The sequence below is a fragment of the Lepus europaeus genome, chromosome 5 (genome assembly GCF_033115175.1).
Source record: "Lepus europaeus isolate LE1 chromosome 5, mLepTim1.pri, whole genome shotgun sequence".
Lineage (NCBI taxonomy): Eukaryota > Metazoa > Chordata > Mammalia > Lagomorpha > Leporidae > Lepus > Lepus europaeus.
Window position 1 is genome coordinate 4812267 of NC_084831.1, and position 9904 is coordinate 4822170.

Genomic DNA, 9904 nt, shown 5'->3' on the forward strand with positions numbered 1-9904 from the left:
AGACCAGGAAGAATCTCCTGGCTCCTGGCTATGGATTGGCTCAGCTCTGGTCACTGTGGCCATTTGGGGAGTGAACAAGCAGATGGAAGATCTCTTTCTCTGTCTCTACCTTTCTCGATAACTCTTTCAAATAAATAAAACAAGTTTTAAAAAATAAATCTGTCAAATATGATACAAAGGGAATCAGCTGCCAAACAGAACTTTAAATTTTTAAAAAATTCGCTGGCAGAGAGACAGATCTTTTAACTGGGGCTGGACTAGAATCAGGCCAGGAACCAAGAACTCCATCCAAGTTTCCCATCTGGGTGGCAGGGACCCAAGCCCTGGAGCCATCACCAGCTGCCTCCCAGGGTGTGACCTAGCAGGAAGCTGGAATCAGGAGTGGGGCCAAGACTGGAACCCGGACCTCTGATACAGGATTCAGGGATCCCAAGTGGCGTCTTCACGCCTGTGCCAAATGCCTGCCCTATCAAACAGCAATTTTTAAAACCAACTCGTGATGTGGTACTACATGAACTTCTTCATTAACACGTACCAGTCATGACTTGAAATTACCCGAGTCTAAGTGGCATGTGTGGAGTCCCTGTGAGAACCGTAATGTGACGTGACGGTGACTGATTCCTGGGGGCGGGAGGCCGCGTGCACCACAGCCTCGGCTGAGCTTCCTGAGTTTTATATTCAAAGGGGCGGAACACGCTAGATTTGGTAAGGGTTAGTGAAATCAAAGGCGGACCCTTTCGTCCCCGTTCAGAGGTCGCCTGAGTTTTGTCTGTGCCTGCCTGAGCGCCTGGGCACCCCGCGGGCTCAAGCCCCAGATGGAGTCAGCTGCCGTGAGTGCATTGCCAGTGCTATCAGCCCTGGGTACCTGGTCTCCCTCCAGGAAGAGCGATTCCCACCTCATTGCCTCCGATTCTGTCACTGCCTCTATTTTCAGGCAAAAGCCCCGTCTACTCCTGAGCCACCCCTCCTCACCTTCACCGAGACGCCCCTCTGGGCCCCTCTCCTCTCACCGTCCCATTGCTGTGTTTGGGCAGACTGACTCGGGCGTTGATAAATCAATGCTTTCTAGCAAGAGCTATCCACAGGGGCTGCCCTGCAGACACTGCACTGAACACTTCGTATCTGATTTGCCTCTTCTCTCTCCGAGGCAGAACGGTTACTGCTCTAACCTGGAGGAAGGAGAACCCGAGGGAACTGCAGGACCCCAGCAAGGGCCAGTGGAAGCATCGGTGTCTATACAGGCTTGGCCTCCTCCACCTCACAGTCCGCCTTTGAGGTGCGTAGGTCCTGTTAGCCCTGTCTGCAGGCGGGGGACCTAAGACGTCAGGGAGAAACACGGTGTCAGGCTCACTTGGCTGGCGTGGGCCACACCTGGGTTAGACCCAGACGGGCTGGGGGCAGAGGACACCCGTTCCCACCCACCACCTTCTCCTGGGCTCAGGGAGGCCACGGCTGGAACCCAGGTCTTCTCATCCCACAGCCGCCTCAACTCGTGGCCAGGAGCTACGACTGACTCAGAAGCTGCTCCCCGTGGTTGGTTCCTGTGAATGAACAGAAAGACGCGCTGAGTCAGCCGCCATGAATGAGACCGAAGGCAGCGGTCGGAGAGCTGAGTGGGAAACCACACCGGATCTCATCTATGTGAATGACTGCCAGAGACCCAAGGTCAAGGTCACCTTTGAGATGTGTGACAAGCAGCACAACTGACAGCCTTCCAGTAACCACTTTTAGAGGGTACTAGGCTAACCTTTCTTTTTTTAATATTTATTTATTTGAAAGACAGAGTTACACAGAGAGAGGAGAGGGGGAGAGAGAGAGAGAGAGAGAATGAATCTTCCATCGGATGGTTCACTCCCCAGTTGGCAGCAACAGCCGGAGCTGCGCCAATCTGAAGCCAGGAGCCAGGAGCCTCTTCCAGGTCTCCCACGTGGGTGCGAGGGCCCAAGGCTATCTTCTCTTGCTTTCCCAGGCCATAGCAGAGAGCTGGATTGAAAGTGGAGCAGCTGGGTCTCGAATCTGTGCCCATATGGGATGCTAGCGCTGTTGTTTTAAGGTTAGCCTATGGGGCTAACCTTAAATTATTAAATAAGCAAGTCTATTAACCTTAAACTATTAAATAAGCAATAAACTATTAAATAAGCAAGTCTTCTGTATTGGGAACTTCTGGAGAGAGATGGGACCACACACTACTACAGGGGAATGTATCCTTTAGGCTGCCAGGGACAATTGTGACAGAAGCAGTATCACCACCAAAGGACGTGACTGGGCAGAAGCTCCACCTGCGGGGTACCAGCTCCCCACCCCGGCATTCACCTGGGGCACCCGGAAGGCATGTGCTGTTAACTTTAGTAAGTACGCAAATTATAGCCAACTGCTTCATGAACTCAGCTTTTGTCAGCTAACATTCAGTTTTTTTTAAAGATTTTATTTATTTGGAAGGCAGAGTTAGAGAGGAAGGGAGGGAGGGAGGGGGAATGAGAGAGAGAGAGAGAGAGAGAGAATCTTCCATTTGCTGGTTCACTCCCTGAACGGTCAAAACTGTCAGGAGCCTGACACTCATCAGATTTTCACAAGTAGGTACAGGGGCACAGGCACTTGTCCATCTTCCACTGCTTTCCCAGGTGCGTTAGCAGGGATCTGGATCAGAAGTGGAGCAGCCAGGATTTGAACCAGCACCACAGCTGCCTATCCAGCTATGCCACATGAGCCCCAACATTCAGCATTATTCCTTCAAATAAGAAGCAAGACAACATCAGGACATAGACTTTATTTCTTTGTGATATTTTATATAGTAACCACCATTAGCTACCGAATAATTTCACTCACAAATCATTCTGGTTCTCCTTCCACAAAGATCTGTCTCCTGTTCTTTTGGGTTGCCAGCATGATGGACGAGCATGGTGTAAACCACTGGCTCTCATTAAGATTCCTTTCCAGTTAAATGTTGCTGCACTGAGAGTTCCAGAGTTCCTCTAAGTTGTAAAGACTTCACATATGACCCTGGGGTTATACATACACACATATGACCCTGGGGTTATACATACACACACATGACCCTGGGGTTATACATACACACATATGACCCCGGGGTTATACATACACACATATGACCCTATGGTTATACATACACACATATGACCCTGGGGTTATACATACACACACGTATATGACTTGTTATATACATATACACATATGACCCTGGGGTTATACATACACACACATGACCCTGGGGTTATACATACACACACATGACCCTGGGGTTATACATACACACATATGACCCTGTGGTTATACATACACATATATGACCCTGGGGTTATACATACACACACATGACCCTGGGGTTATATACATACACACACATGACCCTGGGGTTATACATACACACATATGACCCCGGGGTTATACATACACACATATGACCCTATGGTTATACATACACATATATGACCCTGGGGTTATACATACACACACGTATATGACTTGTTATATACATATACACATATGACCCTGGGGTTATACATACACACACATGACCCTGGGGTTATACATACACACATATGACCCTGGGGTTATACATACACACACATGACCCTGGGGTTATACATACACACATATGACCCTGTGGTTATACATACACATATATGACCCTATGGTTATACATACACACACATGACCCTGGGGTTATACATACACACACATGACCCTGGGGTTATATACATACACACACATGACCCTGGGGTTATACATACACACATATGACCCCGGGGTTATACATACACATATATGACCCTGGGGTTATACATACACACACGTATATGACTTGTTATATACATATACACATATGACCCTGGGGTTATACATACACACACATGACCCTGGGGTTATACATACACACATATGACCCTGGGGTTATACATACACACACATGACCCTGGGGTTATACATACACACATATGACCCTGGGGTTATACATACACACACGTATACGACCTGTGGCTATATACATACACACATACAACCCTGTGGTTATACATACATACACACATATGACCGTGTGGCTATACACACAGATATGACCCTGTGGTTATATACATACGCACATATGACCGTGTGGCTATACACACACATATGACTGTGTGGTTATACACATACACACGTATGACCCTGTAGTGTTTTATACACACACATATGAGCCTATGGTGTTTTATACACACACACACACAGATATACACATCTACAGACTCTGTTACATGTGTCCTCAAGCAATCTGTTTCATTATCGTCATTATATCATCCTCTGGCTCTTGCCGAGTCATCAAACTGCACAGCACTTCCTGAACGTCCCGGGCAGGGCTGCAAGGGTGTGCCTGTTTGCTCCCACTCTGCATCCATCATTCCCCTCAAGCCTGCTCCGCTGTTGCCAAGATGCCAGGCCTTCACTTGGTTTCCTCGCCTAAGACGCTCTTCCTCTCGCTGTGACTTGTCCCCTCCTCTTATCTGGGTTTCCTCCTTTGGACAAAAAGCAAGACTTGAACACGAAAGGTCACGCACACCCTGCACACACCCTTTATTCTCTCCTGCCCCTCCATCTTTCATTCACAGTCCCCATCGCCGCCTGGCAGGATCTCTTGGTGCACCTGTTCATTGTCTCTTTCCCCCACTGGACAGAAGCTCCGTGAGTGAGGACTCTTCACTGAGGTAGCCCTGGCACGCACAGCAGTGCCAAGAGAGCAACAAAGGCTTCTCAAACGAAAGGCTGAGCCCCGTGAGGCTCAGACGCGGCACCACCCCAAGAGCCATCACAGCCTTGGTCACAGAAGTCACTCATGTACGGCCACACAGCTTCACTGATTCTGTAATGGGAGGGCGTGTGTGAGGAGGGACTGGCAGGAGTCCAGTGACACAGCACAGAGGAGGAAACGGGCAGGGCCTCGTCCAGCAGACAGAGCGAGCGAGGGCACAGCAGGTAAGAACGTGGCAACCAGGAAGAAAGCTTACTGAACTGCACTGGGTAGGATGCCAGCGTGGTCGCATACCCACTGCGGGTTTAACCACCGACGTGGGCGTCACAGCCAAGACCAGCAGATTCGCTGGCTGCAGACACCCGAAAGACCACCAGAATATCTGGTCCTCAGCCTGGGGGTGGCTGCTACTGAGGTGGGCACTGAGATTTGAGAGACACCTCCAGGACAGTTAAAAGGCAGCCGGCGGTGGGGAGGGACTTGGCCAAGGAAGCCCTGCTGGGTTCCAGGGTGTGCTGCTGGGCGCAGAGGAATCCTTCTGCCCACTGAGAGGCGAGCTGCTGTGGCTCCTGCTGCTTCCAGGCTTTTGGGATCTGAAAACGTCACGAGAGCAGAGTCAGAATTAAGGGCTGCAGCAGGAAGTACTGAGAAGGGGCCCAGTGCTTCAGCCACGATCGCAGGAGGTCCTGCCGAACTTCTGGGCAGCCATCGCCATTGCCATCTTGCAAGAGCAAAGTATTTAAAAGCTTGATAACTCATATTTTTAAAAAATTTATTTATTTATTTGGAAGGCAAAATTAGAGAGGCAGAAGCAGAGAGGGAGAGAGGAAGAGAGGGGGAGGGCAGAGAGAGAGAGAGAGAGAGAGAGAGAGAGACATCCTTCTGTTGGCTCACTCCTCAAATGGCCAGGAGGAAGCCAGGAACGTCATCCGGGTCTCCCACATGGGTGTAGGGTCCCTAGGACTTGGGCCATCTTCTGCTGCTTTCCCAGGCAAATTAGCAGGGAGCTGGATCGGAAGCGGAGCAATCAGGAAACCAACTGGCTGTCTACACCGGCTGCGGGTGGTTTAACGCACTGAGCCACAGGGCAGGCTGGAGGACCTCTTATCGAAACTAAATAATCGGATATTACTCCTGAACTCCAGAATTCCGCCGCTCACCTGATACGCTGCAGAGCAATTGCTGACCCAGGGTGGGGGGGTGGGGGGAGTCGGTATTTATTGCAAATCGCACAGCAAGGAGCCAGGCCGCTCCCTCTAGCGTCCCAGGCTCCCTGAAGGGCTATGGGCAAAGGGTCTTAGACCCCAGCTGGGGCTACAGGTGCGTGCTCAGCGCATGGCAGGTCCCTGGCTGGTCTGCAGTACGGAGTCTGGGCACAGCGGGCTCCAGCGGGCCCGGCACCACGACGTCGGCTGTGGAGGGCGGGCCCGGGCGCCACACCCTCAATTCAGCCAATTTCAGTAAACCCGGGGGGGCCGGGACCTGACCGGGTCTGCTTGGGGCTCGGCTCCTCTCACCGCCAGACACGCGACACCCACGACCACACACGCCCGGCGGGGAAACGCACAGCGAACACGCCGCCCAAGGCCCAGTCTCCAGCGAGCGCCGCCGAGGGGAGCCGCGCGCCTCCGGACGCCGAGGACCCCGGCGGGCAGGGCTGACCCCAGGCCGCAGCGCAGGCCCCGCACCAGGCACGCTCTCCTCGGACTCGGGGGGACTCTGCGGGACCACAGAACGGCAACGCCCTTCACGCCACGCCCCGAACAACGCAACCCTCCACGCGCGTTAGTGCTCTCGTCTGCGCCCCGCCGGGACCCCCGCCCCGCAGCCGCCGGCTGTGCCGCGCATGCTCCGCCCCGCCCGCTGCGGCCGGGCTCGGCCAATCGCGGGCGCCGCCGGAAGTGAGCCTGACGTCACTGCGGGCCCGCCGGTCCGCTTCCGGCGCGCGGAGCGCCGTGGGAGTGGCGCTGGGTGGCCCACGCTCGGGGGGCTTTTCGCACCCGGTGGGAGCCGAGGCCGGGTCGTTCTCGGGGCCCCTCGCAGACCGCAGGGTCAGAATTTCCCGCCTCGCGCCAGCACCGCCTCGAAAGGTCAGGGCTCGCCCACTCCTCTCCGGGGCCGCCGACCTAACCTTTGAGGCGCTGCCGAGTGGAAATTCTCAGCGCCGCGGGACCTCGGGGGGGTCCTGACCCGGCTTTTGTGGGCTGTTGAGAAGTACGTTGTTTAGTGCCCCCAAGGTCTGGTTCCAGTCCCACCTCTCCGGTGAGGCTGGACCGCAGGTGCCTCGTCCGGTGAAACGAGTGAGATACCGGAGCTGAGGTTAGGGTTAGAAGTCGGTTAAAAAACCGCGTGTGGACGGCAGTGTGTCACGAAGCATGAACGTATGGCAGCATTCAAAGTCGAATACCGAGTGGCTCCTGAGCACCTGCGGGGGCCGGGAGGGGTCCCCGGGCCTCACAGGGCCAGAAAATGCCCGGAGGCAAAGTGCTGACAAAACGGACAGGCGTGGACGGCGCCGCAGGCTCTTAGCTGGGGGCCGGGGCAGGGTGACCGGACGGCTCAGGCCGGAGGAGGTGTGGGTGGCAGCGGCTAGCCCGCTCAGCGCCCGTCCCCCCGGACGGTGAGCGTCTGAAATGTGGCTGGCGGACCCTGGTTCCTTACAGACCCAGGGCGGTTTGTCTCCAGCAGGCAGTGGGCGGCCCGGGTGCTTCTGCCTGGAAACGGGCTGAGCCATGAGGTGTCCTCATTGCCGGGACCAGGGCAACGCTTCTTGGTACGAGGTCTGAATTTCTTGACTTAGTTCTAGAAATGTGTGTAAGGAGGGTGTCAGAAGTGCTGATTACCTGGGAAGGCGGCAGAATTTCGGGTGGGCGGAGGGTGAAGCCTGGGTCAGGGTCTCTGGACTGGACCAAGCCTGCGGGAACTCGGAGCCCTCTCACCTGCTGGACCTGTCTTCACCTCTGTATCCACAGTACCGGAATACCCGCCGGACAGCACACGGCGTCTGGAGCCCAGTTACCGTAATACCCGCCGGACAGTCAGCACACAGTGGTCTGAAGCCCAATTACCGTAATACCTGCCGGACAGACAGCACATGGCGTCTGAAGCCGTTACCGTAATACCTGCCGGACAGTCAGCACACAGTGGTCTGAAGCCCAGTTACCGGAATACCTGCCGGACAGACAGCACATGGCGTCTGAAGCCGTTACCGGAATACCCGCCGGACAGCACACCGCGTCTGAAGCCCAGTTACCGTAACACCCGCCGGACAGTCAGCACACGGCGTCTGAAGCCCAGTTACCGTAATACCCGCCTGACAGTCAGCACAGAAGCCCAGTTACCGTAATACCTGCCGGACAGTCAGCACACCGCGTCTGAAGCCCAGTTACCGTAATACCTGCTGGACAGTCAGTACACAGTGTCTAAAGGCAGTAGGCAAGATGACAATTATTAGCACGCTGTTTAAAAAAATAAAGGGCCCGGTATTGTAGTGCAGTGGGGTAAGTGGATAGCCCGTACGGGTGCAGGTTCAAGTCCCTGCTGCTCCACGTTGATCCAGCACCCTGCTAATGTGCATGGGAAAGCAACAGAGATGGCCCAAGTGCCTGGGGCCCCGCACCCACGTAGGAGACCAAGATGAAGGACCAGGCTCCTGGCTTTGGCCTGGCCCAGCTCTGGCCATTGCAGCCATTGGGGGCGTGAACCAGTGGATGGAAGATAATCAGTCTCTCTAATTCTGCCTTAAAAATAAATAAATGATTCTTAAAAAAAAAAAAAATACTGAGATAATTAGCAGAAGAAATAAGTTAGAGTTGGAAATATTTGCTCCTGGGCACCAGCTGAGCCCTGCCAGTTTGCTGCCGCTGTGTAACACAGGCTTCACTGTTAAGTGTGGCGTTGGCCGTGGCCGCACGGCTCCAGGTCGCTGGGTGTGCAGGTTGGCTGGGGCAGCTTTGTTCCCCAAGTGTCCTTCTTAACTCAGGTGGAGAGGCTGCTCCGGCTGCCGTGGGCGAAAGCGCGCTACGGCAACTCAGAACCCAGCAGGGCAGGCCTGAGCAGCAGGTCAGTACTTTCCCAGGCTGTGTGCAGGCATCTGTTAAGGTTCCACTGGCCAGCCAGGAGGGACACAGGTTCTGAAACACAAGTGGTGGAATATACCGAGTGTTCGAGGGCTGGGTGTTGTGGCACAAAAGGTTAAGCAACCCCTGGGGATGCCTGTATCCCATACTGGAGCTCTATTTTAAGTCCCGCTCTTCCACTTCTGCTCCGGCTCCCTGCTAGTTTCCCTGGGAAGCAATGGATAATGGCTCAGCCCGAGTTCCTGTCAGACATGTGGGAGCCCAAGATGGCTCCTGACTTCAGCCTGGGACAGCCCAGGCTATTGCAGCCATTTGAGATGTGAATCCTGCAGATAGGATATCTGTCTCCCAGTCTTTCTGTCTCTCTGTCACTTTGTCTTTCCAATAAATAAATGTCTCTAAAGAAAATCTCTGTTTGGGGCCAGCATTGTGGTGTAGTGGGTAAAGCCACCACCTGTAATATTGGCATTCCACATGGGTGCTGGTTCCCAACCTGGCTGCTCCACTTCTGATCCGGCTCCCTGCTAATGCACCTGGGAGAGTGGTGGAGCATGGCCCAAGTGCTAGGGACCCTGCACCCACGAGGGAGACCTGGAAGAAGCTCATGACTCCTGGCTTCAGTCTGGCCCAGTCCTGGCCATTGTGGCCATTTGGAGAGTAAACCAGAGGATGAAAGATTCTCTCTCTCTGTCTCTCTCGGTCTCTTCCTCTCTGTGTAACTCTTTCAAATAAATAAGTCTTTAAAAAAAAGAAGTAGCTGTCTTTCAGAGCCTAGTGGGGGACTGCAGTCATAATAACCTACTGTGTGTTTTATGAATAATGAGTCTGGATGACCTGGAAGGTTCAAAACATACGGAATGGAAATGGTGATTACACTGGTTTTATCAACACATTGAACATGTACTGGAACATCTCTGTACAACATAAATATGTACAGTATTACATGTTAGAGGAATTTTAAGAAAAACATTTCAAGAGCGAAAACAAGATCAAACCCAAAGTCAAACAACAGGAAGCACACTTCACCCATGCAGATGGGAGGGAAAAGAGTGACTATTTCTGAAAAATAATTCAGTCTACC